General features: G+C 43.6%; 1 pseudogene; it reads left to right on the top strand.

Annotated features, from left to right (window-relative positions):
• LOC124004189 overlaps positions 1–16094 on the top strand; it is a 65896-nt pseudogene that overhangs the window by 16544 nt on the left and 33258 nt on the right.

Genomic DNA, 16094 nt, shown 5'->3' with positions numbered 1-16094 from the left:
GTTCTGTACTTTACCTTGGAAGAATGAACTCAGAGACTTGTCCCAAAGCCACACCTGCATTGTCTTGGCTATGTATTTAGGGTCGTTGTCCTGTTTGAATGTGAATCTTTGCTCCAGTCTGAGGTCCTGAGCGCTCTGGAGCAGGTTTTCATCAAGGATCTCTCTGTACTTTGCTCCGTTCATCTTTGCCTCGATCCTGACTAGTCTCCCAGTCCCTGCCACTGAAAAACATCCCCACAGCATGATTCTGCCACCACCATGCTTCAGCTTAGGGATGGTGCCAGGTTGCCTCCCGATGTGATGCTTGGCATTCAGGCCAAAGAGTTCAATCTTGATTTCATCAGACCAGAGAATCTTGTTTCTCATGGTCTGAGAGACTTTAGGTGCCTTTTGGCAAACTCCAAGTAGGCTGTCATGTGCCTTTTACTAAGGAGTGTCTTCCATCTGGCCACTCTACCATAAAGACCTAATTGGTGGAGTGCTGCAGAGATGGTTGTCCTTCTGGAAGGTTCTCCCATCTCCACAGATGAGCTCTGTGTCATGTATTGTCATATTATGTCTTGTTCCTGTTCTTTCTCTTCACTCCGTCTCCCTCTGCTGGTCGTATTAGGTTACCTTCCCCCAGCTGTTCCTCATATTCTCTAACTACCTCGTTCACCCTTTTCCCACCTGTTCCCTTTTTCCCTCTGATTAGGTCTCTATTTCTCTCTCTGTTCCTGCTTCTGTCTTTGTCAGATTCTCGTTTGAGTTTCTCATGCCAGAACCAAACTTTCGTCTTGTTTGCTTCACCCTTGTCCTGTCGGAATCTGCCTGTTCATCTGATGCTACGTGTGATCAGGTACCTCTGTCCTCTACGACCCACGCCTACCCAGAGAGACCAGGAGTCTGTCGCCGCTAACCCAGCTATTCTCCTCTGCTGCTAAGAAGGGGACTCTTCTGAAAATATCAGGACAGTATGATTCATTTGTCGCCCTCTCTGCGGGTTGTCTATTTTGTCAGAGTGACCATCGGGTTCTTGCTCACCTCCTAGAGCTGGCCGGCCGCCAGTCTTGGTGGTTCCAAACTTCTTCCATTTAAGAATGATGTAGGCCATTGTGTTCTTGGGGACCTTAAATGCTGAAGAAATGTGTTGATACCCTTCCCCAGATCTGTGCCTCGACACAATCCTGCCTTGGTGCTCTACGGACAAATCCTTCGACCTCATGGCTTCTTTTTTGCTCTGACATGCACTGTTAACTGTTGGACCTTATATAGACAGGTGTGTGTGCCTTTTCCAAATCATGTCCAATCAATTGAATTTACAATAGGTGCACCCCAATCAAGTTGTAGAAACATGTCAAGGATGATCAATGGAAACAGGATGCACCTGAGCTCAATTTCAAGTCTCATAGAAAAGGGTCTGAGACAACTTCTGGTGAAATTGGAGGGTGTGAAATTCAAATAAATAATCATAAAAATTATGGATATTAAACATCTAGGTACATACAAGTGTCTTAAGAAGCTTAAATTATTGTTAATCTAACTTCATTGTCCGATTTACAATAGGCTTTACAGCGAAAGCATGCCATGCGATTGTTTGATGGCGCCCCACATCAAAATATTTTTCAACCAGCACAGGCTTCATAAAATCACAAATAGCGATTAAATATTCACTTACTTTTTGAAAATCTTCATCTGATTTGCAAAACATGCATGGTCGTTTTGTTAGATAAAATCCTTCTTTATATCCCAAAAAGACTTGTTTAATTGGCGCCATCGATTTGAGTAATCCACTCGTTCAACGTGCAGAGAAAGGAATCCAAAAAAGTTACCGTTAAACTTTCTTTAAAAAAGTCAAAATATATTTCTAACTAATCCTCAGGTACCCTAAAATGTAATTAAACTATAATATTTAATACGGAAAGAAGTATGTTCAATAGGAAAGTAAAATTAGCAGGTGTGTGTCCTCTTCGTCGCGCAGGCACAGACTGATTTCCAACTCTGACTCCCAGTACTAAAACTTCTTCCTCGTTTGGGAAGAAACAAGCCTGAAACCTTGAACAAAGACTGTTGACATCAGGTGGAAGCCGTAGGAATTGCAATCTGGGAACTGGAATTGCAAATGCCCCATAGCTTTCCATTGTAAGAGCATGGGCACGGTTGGTTTTCTTTGGATTTCCTCCTACCATATCAATTTGTTATAGTCTCATACATTGTTTTAACATTTCTACAAACTTCAACGTGTTTTCTATCCAATGGTACCAATTATATGCATATCCTGGCTTCTGGGCCTGAGTAACAGTCAGTTTATTTTGGGCACGTCAGTCAGACAGGAAGTGGAGAAAAATAGACCCTAGCCTGAAGAATTATGTAAATAAGGTATATCAATGTTTTTTTTGTTGATACATTTGCTAAAATGTCTAAAAACCTGTTTTCAGGTTGTCATTATGGGGCATTGTGTGTGGATTGCTGAGTTTACATTTTTTTTAAATCCATTTTAGAATAAGGCTATAACGTAACGAAATGTGAAATAAGTCAAGGGGTCTGAGTACTTTCCGAAGGCACTGTATATATCCACTGATTGTCATCTCCTACTGGTACACTGGTAGCATTGTTTTAGGAGAAGAAGAGGCGGCCAGGTTAAAGCTATGACGACAGATTGGTTCCTCTTAGACCTGTGTGCATGTGTGGCTCGCGTGCATCAGAGTGTAGGTACAGTGGGAGTATTAGGGTGTACCCCGGGGCTGTGAACAAGCCCAGGTGTTTTTTCCCAACTGGAAAACAGACGAGTGGGGTGCGAGGTGGCTGTCTGCTCCCTGATCGATGGCGTTTGTGTGAAGGCACCAGAGGACGAAGAAGGACGAGAGTGTGCGGCTCATCTTAAACCTTTCCCTGTGAACCTGACAGTGAGGGCTGGTAATCGGACGCCTGAGAGATAGCAGTTTGGCCATAATGGTGATAATGGAGGAAGTGGTAATCTAATGACATCCTGCAGCTGCCTGAAAGCCATCGTCAGTAGAGCTGTCTGCCTGGGAGAGACTGACGGGACCCCATCTCTCATCCACTCTGTCTCTCAGCCGCTCTGTCACTCACTCACTCTCATCTCCATTCTCTCTCTCTATTCCTCTACTTTACCAAGTCTCTTTTCCCGTCTCTCTATTTAAGTATCCCCTCCCTTAGTATCGCTCTCTCTCTCTTCCCATTTCTCTATGTATTTAAGTATCCCCTCCCTTAGTATCGCTCTCTCTCTCTTCCCGTTTCTCTATGTATTTAAGTATCCCCTCCCTTAGTATCGCTCTCTCTCTCTTCCCGTTTCTCTATGTATTTAACTATCCCCTCCCTTAGTATCGCTCTCTCTCTCTTCCCGTTTCTCTATGTATTTAACTATCCCCTCCCTTAGTATCGCTCTCTCTCTCTTCCCATTTATCTATGTATTTAACTATCCCCTCCCTTAGTATCGCTCTCTCTCTCTCTTCCCGTTTCTCTGTATTTAAGTATCCCCTCCCTTAGTATCGCTCTCTCTCTTTCCGTTTCTCTATGTATTTAACTATACCCTCCCTTAGTATCGCTCTCTCTTCCCGTTTCTCTATGTATTTAAGTATCCCCTCCCTTAGTATCACTCTCCCTCCCCGTTTCTCTATGTATTTAACTATCCCCTCCCTTAGTATCGCTCTCTCTCTTCCCGTTTCTCTATGTATTTAACTATCCCCTCCCTTAGTATCGCTCTCTCTCTCTTCCCGTTTCTCTATGTATTTAAGTACCCCCTCCCTTAGTATCGCTGTCTCTCTCTTCCCATTTCTCTATGTATTTAACTATCCCCTCCCTTTCTATATCTCTCAATCTTTGACTGTTTCCCTTTTTTGTCTTTCCCTTTTATTCTCGTCCTCCCTTCCCCTGTCTAACTCTCACCCTTCTCTCTTTCCCCCCTCCCTCCATCTGCTAGCTGTTAACCAGCCTCTTAACCAGACAGACAGGGTTGGTGGAGCTGTTAACCCTTTACACTCGTAGCTCTGGCTCTGTGCTTCACAGCGCTGTATGGGTTTTGACTGACAGCCGTTCTGAAATTGAGTATCGCACGACAAGAAGTTGCCACAGCCCCTCCTGTAAGGTTTTTATGGTTATGAAAGTCCTGGAAAAGTAATGGAATTTAAAAATTTGTGTTTTCCAGGCCTGAAAAAGTTTTGGGAAATGATATAGTCTGAAAAGTAATGGAAAGTAATGTAATAATTTATGTAAATGTAATTTCTTTAGGCACAGTTTTTAAATATTTGATCAATCAAATACAAATCTACATTTCAGCCAGGATTGGAATGACACTTTAGCACGTCTGTTTTTGCGCGCATCACCTGCATGTCTGCGAGACAGCTGTTGCTCAAGGAGAGACAGTCAGACATTGCAGCAGCAGGTATGCTTAGCCTATAAAATATGATCGAGAACAGACTAATTAGGTAGCCAGTTCAAAACATAAACTGAGTATAGCAAACATTAGGAACACCTTCCCTAATATTGAGTTGAACTCCCTTTTGCCCTCAGAACAGCCTGAATTCGTTGAGGAATGGTCTCTACAAGGTGTCAAGTCTTCAAGAGGGTACTGGTTCATGTTGACACCAATGCATCCCACAATTGTGTTGGCTGGATGTCCTTTGGGTAGTGGACCATTCTTGATACACATGGGAAACTGTTGAGCATGAAAAACCCAACAGCGTTGCTGTTCTTGACACAAACCAGTGCGCCTGGCACCTACTACCATACCTTGTTCAAAGACACTTAAAACTTTTGTCTTGCCCATTCACACTCTGAATGACACAAAATCACAATGTCTCCATTGTCTCAAGGCTTAAAAATATTTGTAATTATTTAACCTGTTTCCCCCCCTTTTATTACACTGATCTGAAGTGAATTTAACAAGTTACATCAATAAGGAATCAGACTGACCAGGTGAATCCAGGTGAAAGCTATCACCTGAAAAGAGCAGGTGTTCTTAATGTTTTGTATACTCAGTGTATCTTGTACCCTCTAGTAACTGTTTTAGGCCTAACCCCATTTAGTCGACTGGTTGATTGTTTGGTTGGTTGTTAGGCTGTTGGTCGGCCAAGAGTTTTTGATCCAGCAGTGGCAAATATATAATTTAAAAAAAAGTTATGGCACATGAGACACGTCTGATTCATGCCTGTCTGAGTAGACTAATCCATTACGGAGACCGTGAAGATGGCACAACAGTATCACCAGTAGTAAGGACATTTATCTTTAATTACCATAATTTATCATCTACAATGTCTGTTTGGTTACAGTGATTTCTGTTAATGCATTCAATATATTATTATTATTACAGTCTTACTGTTCTCGTTGTACGAGTGAACACGTTTTGCAGAGCGCACAATCTAGCCTGTACTTGTGAGAAGTTTTGGTTAATTTCATTCCGTTTAGGAGTTGTCAATTTATTCATTATCGTTTGTTTAGAGCGCTCCTGTCAATCTTGCGCGAATGTAGGCTTATAAATGTGGCCTTCTGTGGATCTGGTACTTTTTTGATTGTCTTAACTCTCCATCACTGTGTAACCTCTGAAAGTAGTTTTGCGTTTGCCTCAAACAGCAAGTAAACTAAATCTGTTTTTACATCCATTGAGAATGACAATAGTCCACTAAGCAGGGAACAGGGGAAAAAAGGTCATGCTCTGATCCGGTGGAAACGTCATAAAAAAGGCCTATCTGATTACTTCTTATCCCTTGCACAAATAGCTTACAGCTGTGTCTGTCTGTCAGGAGCTCACTGGTACAGGAAACTCTGAGGGCCCAGAATATTTTAGACAATGTTGCAAGTTTGCTAGCACAAGCTTCATCCAGACTAAGTTAATAATTGATACAATGTTTCAAGTTCTTTGCAGACAGGCCATGCGTAGCCTATGTGATTTATATGATATTTATTTGAATCAATACATTTTCTAATGGCGGGTTGCAAGGTTTTTATTTGTTGCCTATTTGTAGGCTATTTTCACATTTTGCCAATGGCAATAAAGTTACTGTAACGGCGTTAGTCTGTTGAATGAAGAGAGTCGTACCGAAATGCAGCATGTAGGTTACTCATGACTTTAATGAAATAAATCGCGGTACATGAAATAACTGAATACTAAATACAAAAACAACAGAACGGAACGTGAAACTAATTACAGCCTATCTGGTGACTACAACACAGAGACAGGAACAATCACCCACGAATTACAAAGTGAACTCAGGCTACCTAAATACGGTTCCCAATCCGAGACAACGAGAATCACCTGACTCCAATTGAGAACCGCCTCAGGCAGCCAAGCCTAACTAGACACCCCCCTAATCATACACAATCCCAATGCTAATAAAACCCCAATACGAACCCAACACATAAACCCATGTCACACCCTGGCCTGACCAAAATATATAACAAAAACACAAAACATATTGACCAAGGCGTGACAGTTACTTTTAGATTTGTAACATTTTCATTTAGAATTTTGATTAACCACATGAAATTGATTTTGTAGATATGATGACTTTATTATACATGAAATTAATCTGTTCCACGAAAATGTGCATATGAAAATAACAACTGGCACGCAGATCAGTTAAATTTGTACCATAACTTGACACTCCAAATGGAAAAGATTGCAGACCATTGGTGTAGCCTATTTCCGTCAACTTCATGCCTCTTTTCTATGCTCAACAAAATTACTATATGTTTCTTTGAATTACCTTGTGAAAGCTTAACACTGTAAAATCATATTTTATTACTTAGCTAGTCATGCTGGCAATGGAACAAGCTTTAAAATCATGCCCACTTGACCCAGATTGCGATTTATGATGGTGTGATGGTGGGGATGCAGGGTTGTGTTCCAAACTAAGCAACTAAAAGTGTGCTTGTTCTACTTCCTCAACGGCACAGCTAGGAGAGCTCAAAAAAGTACTTTATAGTTGAAGATTTCTTTGAGTCATCAAAGTACATTGGAATTGTTTAGGAACTGTGCACACTTTGAAGAGGTGTGTGGCCACTTGTAGACACCAGTTAGACCTCTCACTTAAACGTTGTCATTTTTGTTATCTTATGTTGCACCTACTCCACATTCTTCAGGAATAGTCTTATCATGTTACTGAATGTATCCAGAGTATTTTCAGATTATGTTATCAACAAATACGGCAAATCATAATAAATGTAAAGTGCACATAAAATCAAGTGTTATCTTTTGGATTCAATCTGTGGCAGGTGAACTGTTGTGTCCTCACAATTTCCCCATTATCTCCAAACTGTTCTCTTTCAATTGCTACCATGGTTATGCATTTCATATTTCTTCTGTAACAAACATTTCAGTTGTCCATATAGGCCAATTCCTACGAGCGTAAAGGGTTAACCAACCTCCTAACCATTCAGACAGGCTTGGCGTAGCTGTTAACAAGCCTCGTAACCATTCATACATGGTTGGTGGTTGGTGTGCAGCTGAGTCTTATTTACAGGCAGGCTGCTAAACAGCCCCAAGGGAGAGGGGATGAGCCCTGATGACATGCAAGGAGACAGTCTCTCTCTCTGAGCGCAGTCTTAACAAGCCAGAGAGGATGAATAAAAAAGGAAAGCAGAGGGTTCTCTCTCAGCTCTTTTGTCCACCGATTCAGAAAAAGCATTGAGCTGAAAAAGTGATTAAGGACCACCAACAATTAAAGGCTGCGGCTGCAGAAGGTGTTTAAGAGTTCCTTGCCTATTTCCCCCTCTTTAAAAGGGAAGTCGTTAGTTTACCAAAGACTGCAATTAGGAGTGGGCAAGCCTGCTTAGTGCTGGAGGGAAGGAGGAAAGCAAAAGGCTGCTGAGCCAAACTTTTTAAGATTAAGTCCCTTTTTGAATGTTTAGTGTCTGGCCATGATGAAAATGCATGCAATTTTGTTTGTTTTATTTCAGAAGTACAGCTCATTGCAGAAGGTCCTGGTGGCCTTCGGGAGGAGGGTGTCACCCGCTTTACAGGCACTTTGCCCTGGTCTCTGCAGCCATGCAGGATGCAGCTCGGATCTTCCAGTCAGGTGAGTCTAGACTAGATGATGCCCTCTGTGACCACTCACCCCTGCCCTGAGGCTGCCAGGCACCTCCACACCTTAGTGGCCTGTTTGTCCACGCTGCTTAGAGCAGTATTGGCGGCCTCAGTGTTGTGCCCAAATAATAAAGCCCTCAATATGGCCTCGTCTACCCCCAATTAATGTGACAGCATAGTTATGCTTAATTTTAAAGGATTGCTTTAGTACCACTCTCTTTACTCTGACCAATGTTTTGATGGGAAATTGTGATTTAATGCATTTCTGTCGGAAGGCAAAGCCTGCCTGGTAGCTGTGGGCTGCAGCTTGTCTGTTCAATGCTTTGGAGACTGACAGAAAGACTGCTTTACAGCCAACATGCACCCAAATGCATACATCACCATAGCACCACAAGCAGAGAAGAGCAGCCCGCATACAAGCAGAATATTTCCTGCTCAAAACAATGCACTGAATAAAGTATCTAGAGAAAGGCCTCTCATTCGTGCTACAGTATAGCATATGTGTAAAAGAAATATCTCCAACAGAGTTGTCTGTCTGATTCAACTTCTAGAAGCAGGAAGTGTGTTTCTGTTCCATACGGACTCAAACTGTTGACTTTGATATCGTCCAGCACAAAGTAATCTTTAAATCAAAGCCCCGCAGGTAGGTAGATGAAGGCTCTGCGGTGTACACATTTAGGATGTCTGTGGGGTGAGATTATCCAGTTTGTGATGTTTCGAACGTTCGTCAATGTCTGCAAATTAAAGGTTATTTTAAGCTCCAGATTAGCATTTTTCCGCGCCTCATTAGGTAAGGAGATGAGCTGATCAGATGACTGGAAGAATCCCACTTAGTCACTGTGAAGGAAGCTTCCTTGTACTAGACTTCACTATCTACCTTAATTCTCTAGAAACAAACACACAACTTCACTGTTATGCAGGTGAATGAGGACCCAAAAGCGACTTAGCGAAAACAGAGTCTTTAATCCAGTAAAGTAAAATACAATCAAAAAACACAACTTCCACTCGTAATGATGAGAACCGACTGGAGACTCGATCTTGAACAGCAGGTTGCCTCGGGAAGGCACTTGAACCTAGCAGACTCAGACACCTGCTCACCACGCAGCATCTGAGGGAAACACGACACGACTGGGCGATACACAAACACAGCACGGTGAACAATAGATACAAGGATCCGACAGGACAGGAACGGAAAACAAGGGAAGAAATAGGGACTCTAATCAGGGGACAAAATAAGGAACAGGTGTGGGAAGACTAAATGATTGATTAGGGAATAGGAACAGCTGGGAGCAGGAACGGAACGATAGGGAGAGGAGAGAGAGGGAGGGGGAGAGAGAGGATAGAAAAAGGGAACGAACCTAATAAGACCAGCAGGGGGAAACGAACAGAAGGGAAAGCATAATGACAAGACAATATATGACAAAACATGACAGTACCCCCCACTCACCGAGCGCCTCCTGGCGCTCTCGAGGAGGAACACTGGCGGCAACGGAGGAAATCATAGATCACACGGTCCAGCACGTCCCGAGAAAGAACCCAACTCCTCTCCTCAGGACCGTAACGAAAAACGATAAAAAGGGAAACTAGGGTACTACTCTAAAAAAAAAAAAAATGAGACACGGGTAGAGAACTGAAAACTTTAGAGCAAACAGGACCAAACAGGCCAGGAGAGTAACAACTAGGGACAGACTGAGACACAGCAAGGGCAGGAACAAGAACAGGAGAGATGCGATGGCAGGGAACAGACTGAGACACAGCAAGACCAGGAGCAGAAGCAGAAAAATACGCACAAGGGTGGACCCCATCGTCAGTATCGGAGCGCTGGGACAGAATGGCTCCCACGCCCACCCCCGACGCGTCAACCTCAACAATAAACTGCTTAGTGACGTCAGGTGCAACAAGGATAGGAGCGGATGCAAAACGCTTCTTGAAGAGAACAGGACAACAATCATACGACCGGTGAGGAGGAAGGGAGTTGGTTCTGGACCGACTGGAGACCGTGCGCAGACCATGATACTCCTCCGGCACTCCTGTCAAATCACCAGGTTCCTCCTGAGAAGAGGGGACAGAACAAACAGGAGAAATAGCAGACATTAAACACTTCACATGACAAGAAACGCTCCAGGAAAGGACAGAACCACTAGACCAATCAAAAGAAGGATTATGACACACTAGCCAGGGATGACCCAAAACAACAGGTGTAAAAGGTGAACAAAAAATAAAAAAAGAAATGGTCTCACTATGGTTACCAGATACAATGAGGGTTAAAGGTAGTGTTTCATATAATATACTGGGGAGAGGACTACCATCCAAGGCAAACATGACCGTGGGCTCCCCTAACTGTCTGAGAGGAATGTCATGTTCCCGCGCCCAGGCTTCGTCCATAAAACAGCCCTCTGCCCCAGAGTCTATTAATGCACTGCAGGAAGCTGCCGATCCGGTCCAGCGTAGATGGACCGGTAAGGTAGTACATGTACTTGACGGAGAGGACCGTCTAGTAGCGCTTATCAGTCGCCCTCCGCTTACTGATGAGCTCTGGCCTTTAACTGGACATGAAATGACAAAATGACCAGCGGAACCGCAATAGAGACAGAGGCGGTTGGTGATTCTCCGTTCCCTCTCCTTAGTCGAGATGCGAATACCCCCAGCTGCATGGGCTCAACACCTGAGTCAGTGGGGAAAGACGGTAGTGTCGGAGAGAGGGGAGACACAGTTAACGCGAGCTCTCTTCTATGAGCTCGGTGACGAAGATCTACCCGTCGTTCAATGCGAATAGCGAGTTCAATCAAAGAATCCACGCTGGATGGAACCTCCCGAGAGAGAATCTCATCCTTAACCTTAGCGTGGAGTCCCTCCAGAAAACGAGCGAGCAACGCCTGCTCGTTCCAGTTACTGGAGGCAGCAAGAGTGCGAAACTCTATTGAGTAATCCGTTATGGATCGATTACCTTGACATAGGGAAGACAGGGACCAGGAAGCTTCTTTCCCAAAAACTGAGCGATCAAAACCCTTATCATCTCCTCTTTAAAGTTCAGATAATTGTTAGTACACTCAGCGCTTGCCTCCCAGATAGCTGTGCCCCACTGCCGAGCCCGACCAGTAAGGAGTGATATGACGTAGGCAATCCGAGCTCTCTCTTGAGTATGTGTTGGGTTGGAGAGAGAACACGATATCACACTGGGTGAGAAAGGAGCGGCACTCAGTGGGCTGCCCAGAATAACAAGGTGGGTTATTAACCCTAGGTTCCGGAGGCTCGGAAGAACCGGAAGTAGCTGGTGACACGAGACGAAGACTCTGATACTGTCTTGAGAGGTCGGAGACCTGAGCGGCCAGGGTCTCAACGGCATGCCGAGCAGCAGACAATTCCTGCTCGTGTCTGCCGAGCATCGCTCCCTGGAACTCGAGAGTAGAGTAGAGAGAATCCATAGTCGCTGGGTCCATTCTTGGTCGGATCCTTCTGTTATGCAGGTGAATGAGGACCCAAAAGCGACTTAGCGAAAACAGAGTCTTTAATCCAGTAAAGTAAAATACAATCAAAAAACACAACTTCCACTCGTAATGACGAGAACCGACTGGAGACTCGATCTTGAACAGCAGGTTGCCTCGGGAAGGCACTTGAACCTAGCAGACTCAGACACCTGCTCACCACGCAGCATCTGAGGGAAACACGACACGACTGGGCGATACACAAACACAGCACGGTGAACAATAGATACAAGGATCCGACAGGACAGGAACGGAAAACAAGGGAAGAAATAGGGACTCTAATCAGGGGACAAAATAAGGAACAGGTGTGGGAAGACTAAATGATTGATTAGGGGAATAGGAACAGCTGGGAGCAGGAACGGAACGATAGGGAGAGGAGAGAGAGGGAGGGGGAGAGAGAGGGATAGAAAAAAGGGAACGAACCTAATAAGACCAGCAGGGGGAAACGAACAGAAGGGAAAGCATAATGACAAGACAATATATGACAAAACATGACATTCACCTGTTATAATGGGCCGTTTCACTCTCTCCTGACGCTGGACATTAGTTAATAAATAGTCACATACCCAGTTGTTTCTGTGCTGGAAAATGCAACCAAGCCTAACTGATGATATTAGTCTAAGCAGGCCAACAACAGCAAATACGTCTCTTCATTTGAATGAGTTTCCCTCTGCAAGTTCAACAACATTTTTTTCAGGCTTGTAATTGTCTTTATTTCCGTGCAGCAGCATCAGATCGAGTGAGAGAGTGAGTGTGGGTAATAGGGCTCTCGTTAATGAACTGTAAAGCTACAGTAATGCAGCCTGGCTGGTGTACGTCTGAGAGGGCACCACACGTTTCCTCCCAGCATTACTGCGCACAGCTAATTCATTTGTCAGGATAAGGCAAATGAAAATGTGTGCTCTAATTTGAGGCACTTAATTTAAATTGCCGTGAAAGCAAACTTTGGTAGATATTAGGAAAACAAACTCATTAATGTCTTGGGGGAGCGGCAGGTTAAGACCTTGAAAGAAATGTTATCCTGGGGGTAAATATTTGAACTGCCCTCTGCCAGGGCAGACTGGGATAAAAATTCAACCCTGGCATTTCAGCCACACTGCGCGCGGTGTCTGTCACTGTGTCTGTCTGTCACTGTGTCTGTCTGTCACTGTGTCTGTCTGTCACTGTGTCTGTCTGTCACTGTGTCTGTCTGTCTCACTGTGTCTGTCTGTCTCACTGTGTCTGTCTGTCTACTTTTCCTTGTTCTCATCTGTTGGTACTCTGTGTCAGTCACTCTGTCACTCTGTCACTCTGTCTGTTAATTGCTATGATATATAGAGCCAACATATTGAGGAACTGGCAATACATCAAATCCACTACACTCACCTCTGAGCTGTCTCTGCTAAGCCTAGCATCCATTCCCACAGATCACTTTACCTCTGCTTGGCCCAGCAACATCCTAGTTGTGAATGAAGAAAGATGACAAGATAAATGCCTAAATGATGATCATTGGCTCATAATACCTTATGAAAGCCTAACTACTTATATTGCAAATATAAGTGCCTGGCTATCATACATGTCCCCCCTATCCTAACGGTTAATTATTATTACAAATATATGTGTGTGTGTGTCTCTCACTCAGTCTCTGTTGTTTCCCTACGTCCACTATACTTGATGGCTGCAGCAGCAGCTGTCTGTGCTGCAGTGCCTATCATCACTGGGACCAGAAGACCAGGGGACCACACTGCATGTGCTGGGCCTAGCAACCCCCTACCTGCCAGTTGATTGATATTTTGGCTCAGTATTATATATTACAAACCGTTTGCTCACCATTTATTAATCATTACTCCCACATTTGCAAATGTTAGTAAGCTAGTTATTCACACTCATATTTCCTTAAACATCCTGTGTTTGCTTCTGTGAGAAATTACACTGGTCACTTAAAGCATTTATAAAGTATTTATCAAATATAAATAGCACTCACTTTAGATTAGGGACTGCAAAAAGACCTTACGGATGATTAAATGGTTTATTAATGTGAGAGTAATGATTACTAAATGGTGAACATACAATTTATAAATGCCTTATGGTTTATTATGGATTCTTAAAGTGTTACCCATTCTAGTTGTAAAAGAATAAACACATATATTTGACAAAGAACAAAATCACTGAATAAATGACTTGTAGATGACCATTGAGGTAATATAATACCTTAGAACAGCCTAACTACATATTTCAAATTAGTGCATGTCAAGTGTTACCTCCTGCCCACTTAGTGTTTACATATTAGGCTACATAATTCAATAGAAGAAAACAGAGAGAGAGAGAAGGAGAAAGAGAGACGGACAGTTCCTTAATGGTTTGACTGTATAATTGGCTACATTAAGGAACAGTCAGTCTCTCTCCTTCACTCTCTCTGTTTTCTTCTAATGAATTTAGTATAGAACCTTCTGTGTTTGTCAAAGAATGAAGCCGGGACTAGTTTATGTGAATGGATTTCCAGCTTTGACTAGTTTGACAGTTCTGCGCATGTATGCATATCTTTCTGCCAAGAAGTGACGGACCTTTCAGTGAATGAAATAAGCGGGAGATAGGCGGGACTTTCCAGCCTTCAGTTTAATGGCTTTGTAATGTTATCCCACACCAAGGTCACTTGTTACTACAGCTCATAAACCCTGAAGAGACTGAGATTCAGAAGCGATTAAACATTGATCAAACAATGAAAATACACAGACAGTCCCCGAAATGACTATTATTGTAATACATGTGTTAAGTAAAAAATATTTGTGTTTAGTAAAAAGCACTGTATAAATGTCTGGTAGATGGCTATTTCCTTACCTACTGTATGTGTTATAAAAGCCAATCTCACTACTTGTTAGGCTATATTGCAAGTAGCCTAGTGTGTAAATGTTCCCCCGAATCCCCCTTCCCTAATTAGCCTATATTTCATACACCATACAACCAAAATATTAGGCCTGTCTGTGTCAGTGTGCGTTAGTGAGTGTGTCCGTCTGTTTTCTTCCTACCTTGACTGCACCACAGCAGCTGATCTGTCATGTCTCACAGACAAAGTACATGGACCAGCAGAGCCAGAACTTTTTGCAAATAAGTAGGTTCATTTCACACATCAAGCCTTTTTTGGTCTCTGTTTCTGTTTTGACTGATTGACTGGCAGAGAGTCAGAGCGGTTCTCACACTCTTTGATGATGCGCATTTAAATTGTAATGTGAATTTGCGCCACCTCAGCTCAGCCAATCACAAAACCGGGCCGACACATTTTGGGAGTGGGGCTGGCCGTTGCCCACTAGCCAGCCAAATGCTCAATATACACTGGGTGTACAAAACATTAAGGACCCCCACACCCCCCTTTTGCCGCCAGAACAGCCTCAATTCGTCAGGGTATGGATTCTACAAGGTGTAGAAAGCATTCCACAGGGATGCTGGCCCATGTTGACTCCAATGCTTCCCATAGTTGTGTCAAGTTGGCTAGATGTCCTTTGGGTGGTGGACTATTCTTAATACACACGGTAAACTGTTGAGCATGAAAAACCCAGTAGCGTTGCAGTTCTTGACACAACCGGTGAGCCTGGCACCTACTACCATACCCCGTTCAAAGGCACTTAAATCTGTTGTCTTGCCCATTCACCCTCTGAATGGCACACATACACAATCCAGGTCTCAATTGTCTCAAGGCTTAAAAATCATCCTCCCCTACACTCCCATTCATCTACACTGATTGAAGTGGATTTAACATGTGACATCAATAAGGGACCATAAGTTTCACCTGGATTTACCTGGTCAATCTAGGTCATGGAAAGCACAGATGTTCTTAATGTTTTGTACGCTCAGTGTAGATGATTACGACAACAGAGAAAAGGTACAAAGGTCATAGAAAAAAACATGGCCATGGGCTGCCGGCTGTGTCCATTATTTTTTGTGTTTATATATTGTTTTGGTCAATTTCGACCACCCAACCCAAATAACAAATAAAAGATGGTCCTTCTGGCAGCACGGACGCTTATTCTCAAGGAACTCATCCTGCTGCCTGCTAAGTGGCTGCAACCAATGGGCCGCCAGGCAGGGAGAGCTGGGTAGAGAGGGTTTAGCACGACTGCTGTCGTGTAGCTGACAGAAGGACCCACTGGAGTTGACTGTCGCACTAGCCTATACTGAGCTGGAAATGTTCCGTATTTGCTGTTCCTCAGTGTAGCTAAACTCACATTTATCTGTCATGTTTTTAATTGAGCCTTTTCCCTTGGCTTTTTAACATTTAGCTGAAATTTAGCAGTCACTCTACTTCAAAATGGCACTAGAAAATGTTGGAGTCTCCACTGAAGGATGAGCTCATATAGTAGGCTATGTATGCTGTTGTAGAAGTGCACACGACCCTACTAGTAGTTGAAACCATAACAAAGTCTACAGTTATCTTATACAGTATGTGCAGCTGTGTGTTGCCTATGTTCTCTTGTCACTTTGCCATGATGGATGTTAGGGGGCAGTGCCCCTGTGGCAGCTGTGTTGCTGTGCCCATGCACCTCCCTCCCGGGCCTGCCTACCTGTCTGTCTGACCTGCTCCAGGGCTCAACCACTTGGCTCGCCACCAACAT

The sequence above is a fragment of the Oncorhynchus gorbuscha genome, linkage group LG18 (assembly GCF_021184085.1).
Source record: "Oncorhynchus gorbuscha isolate QuinsamMale2020 ecotype Even-year linkage group LG18, OgorEven_v1.0, whole genome shotgun sequence".
Classification (NCBI taxonomy): domain Eukaryota; kingdom Metazoa; phylum Chordata; class Actinopteri; order Salmoniformes; family Salmonidae; genus Oncorhynchus; species Oncorhynchus gorbuscha.
The sequence above is the reverse complement of the archived record's forward strand: the minus strand, read 5'-3'. Positions and strand labels throughout refer to the sequence as shown.